Source organism: Octodon degus, unplaced genomic scaffold (assembly GCF_000260255.1).
Source record: "Octodon degus isolate 3935 unplaced genomic scaffold, OctDeg1.0 scaffold00097, whole genome shotgun sequence".
Lineage (NCBI taxonomy): Eukaryota > Metazoa > Chordata > Mammalia > Rodentia > Octodontidae > Octodon > Octodon degus.
In genome coordinates this window covers 8,318,382-8,321,749 of record NW_004524673.1, presented here as the reverse complement: position 1 = coordinate 8,321,749, position 3,368 = coordinate 8,318,382, and the positions used below count along the sequence as shown (strand labels likewise).

The 3,368-nt window shown below is 40.5% G+C and overlaps 1 pseudogene; it reads right to left on the bottom strand.

The window, feature by feature from the left end:
• Window positions 1-2,728: 2,728 nt before the first annotated feature.
• On the bottom strand, window positions 2,729-3,023 carry LOC111818604 (annotated as a pseudogene).
• Between the last annotated feature and the right edge of the window lie 345 nt (window positions 3,024-3,368).

Sequence of the window (3,368 nt, the reverse complement as noted above, 5' to 3'; positions counted from 1 at the left end):
ATCAATTGTTAAGCTGCAGTTGAGTTGTTCAGGTGAGAATGTTGATAAGCCACGTATGAGCGCATTGTGAATCACTTGCCAGTTGTACTTTATGGAGCTTATTTTATGATTTAAAATACTGTACTGTACATAGGAGGTATGTTACCTTCTCCTTATTTGTATGTTTACCATATACTTTGATATTTGAAATGTTATGTACTGGAAAGGCCACTTATATTTCTAGAACAGATTGGATTTTATGCAACCTTTTTTCCTGAATTAACAGCAATAAAAAAAATGAAAAAAAAACCTTAAGAATTGTGCCTTATTGCAAATTTTGTAAAAATGAAAACTAGGATATCATACTTCTTTAAAAAATCAACCCATTTTCCTGTAATTTGAGCGTTGAACCCTCAAGGCAGTTACCATCTGGGAAGTGTTCAGTTTTCCCCCTATTGCCTTTCTGTGTAGGTAATATGAAGAGAGGCTTTATTTCTGTCTGTTGCGCATATACAGTGTGCCAAGACTACGGTGGTAAACGGGAAAAAGTCCCTGTTGACTTGGAGCTTAGGTTTCTTTCTGCTTTAGGCATTCCCTTGTTGCAGATATTAAGGATCTAATTTACTTCATCATTTTTTTTAAAGCTGAGGGATCTTCTTAGTTCCTTACTGAGAATCCTTTATGTCACTGGCTCTCTCTTCTACACCATTGTCAAGTCAGAAATCTTTTGAACCATCACTATTTCTTAGACACTGGTGGGAAGCTATAAAGATTAAATGAAATAATAAATAGCACAGACTTAACTAATAACACCAAGAAGACACTTGAATGTTAACGAACAGAAGGATCATGATTCTGTTCTAAGAGTTGTGGAGAATATATTAGCCTAGGAGTGAAGGTGATGATACTTTGGTAAGGAACTTAGCACAGAATTCATTGTTATTAGGGTTAGTTACTTGAACTCCATCACTGATACAATAGGTGCCCCCCAAGCCTCTGTCTAGTCAGAAAGCTCACCAGTTAGTGGTAGGTGTGGGTTATGCACACATGGCCACAGCCTGCCATCTGATTACTTCATACCAAAGTAAAAGAGCTCAAAGTCCAGTGCAAAATATCTTTTTTTTTTTTTTTTTTTTTTTTTTTTTTTTTAAACAGGAAGCATCTAGTACTTAAGAGCACCATCCACTCTGAGCTTGGAAGACACCTTTTCTCAGTTCTACACATTGATGACAGAAAGCATTGTAAGATTGAGGCAGTAAAACCTCATAGAGGCAAGCTGTGGACAGAGATTTAGCCCTGTGACCCTTTTATTTTGTCCTGAAAGAATAAAGCAAATGCCAACTCTTCACTTCTAAATAGGACTCATTTACTTAAAAAAAAAAAAAAAAAGTTTTGAGGTAATATGGGCATGAAGTGAAGTGGGGTGCTCTGACTTGAGACGTGGTCACTGTATTTCCCCATCTTCCCTCTCTAGGCACAGTTGTGATGAGAAGGAAGGCTCTGAGGTCTGAGAGCTGAGGAGTGGTGTGGGCCGGGCATGGAGGATGTGTGTCAGCTGCAGTGCTCCACCTTTCAACATGACCCTGAGCGGAGCATGGGCGAGTCATACTGTGCAGCCCCCATTAACACATTGGCTTGGACAGTTTGGATTGCTAAGGTCATCTAATGTCAGTATTTTATGTTAGTGTATAAATGCCGCTGTTGTGACCACGCATCCTAAATTGTCCTTGCCCTCAAATTCCTAAGTGCTGTCCTCTTTTGAAAAGTGTAAGTGAGCCCTGTTAGACCATAGAGCTACATTTCCTGAACTTTGTGTGTCTGCAAGCATTTATCAATCTTGGGAGTGCACAGTGTTAGGCTTCTTACCTGTTCTGTAAAGTACCACTCATCACATGTGGAGAACATAGAGCCTTGCCTCTGCATCATCTGTCGTGACTGCAGGCCTTGGTCACCAGCAGCTCGTAATCCCAACATCCTATTTGCTCTTTGAAATCGGGGCATATTGGGAAAGTGGGTGAGACTGAGGTTGGGTGGTTCTTCATTGATTTTCTTTCTCCTCTTGCAGCTCCCATTTGGTCTAAATGGAGGTCTCAGCCAGCCTCTCACCAGAAGAAATTACTTACTGGAAAGCAGTGCCACCCAGTGGGACACAAAGACAGTGCAAGCAAGCAGATGTTAATTCCTACTGACCTAATTTTTTTTTTTTTAGCCCACCAAATTTCTTGTTTTTAATATCATTTAGTTACATCATTTATAATGGCATTTGTTTATAAAAGAAATTAAGTCTGGTTAGTAATTTAGTCTTTGGGCTTTCTTTTAAAATATACAACAGGGGAACTAGTTGAGTTCACAGAGAGTATTTCTGCATGATATGCTGACCCTAAATCCAAAGGATAATACCACACCACTTCTTTAAAGTACAAATATGAGTTTAAGCTACTGATCAATTTTTTTTTAAATTCTGTTTTTTTAAAGTGAGTACTGTAAATGGATCTTGAAAGCTAACTATACATGGTATTCTCAGCCCAACTCCTTGGGGTGGAACCTTGTTTTATGTGAATGTTGAATTTAGAGCTAAAAACCAAATGTGTCGCCAAAAAAAGTAGTAGTCCTGGGCAGCATCATCAGTTCCTCAAATGATACAGCTTCCCTGCTTCCATCACCTGCTTCCTCTTTATTTTTGCTTTCAGTTACATACTCCTTTCTTAAAGAAGCAAAAAGCTATGTAAGTTCACCAAAATTCTGTGAGTCAGTCTGTGCAGCAGTGAATGAGAGTAGCTTTGGCCTCGGAATTGCAGTCACTTTCATCACAGATATGTCTTCGTTCTGGGTCAAGGCGCAGTAATACGGGAAGAATAAAATTCCCAAATGCAGAGTCTTGAGTTATGAAGCATCCAGATGAACTTGGTGAGCATGCTGCAAAGCTGCCCTCTGCTGGGCTGCAGTTGCTGCTGCTGAGCATGATCCCGCAAGTCCTTGTTCAGAGGGGTCCTGGAGAGCACGATGCTGGCTTTTGGATGGTTTGTTGAAGACTGATTCTGCATAAGCAATTTTCTTTATTCTTTGTCCCGCTCTGCTAAGATTGCAACACTTTTTGTTTTGAAAACCTTGTCTTGTTCTGCTTCAGTTGTGCTCAGTAGCATCAGCCCCTTACCATTACCCTAGGACGTGAGGGCACCCTGGGGTCTCACTGGGAGACCACAACTGACCAGACAGCTGTGTTACCACACAGGTAAAAGCAGCGCCACCTCAGCGCTACACCTTCCCACCCTGCCGCACTTGTCTCCTGAATTATTGACCTAATTTAAAGTTCAATGTAAAGGAGAATGCATGTGAGGTTGTTAGCCTGTGCCCAAAACCTAAAAGAATGCTTGCAGCTGGCCATAAAA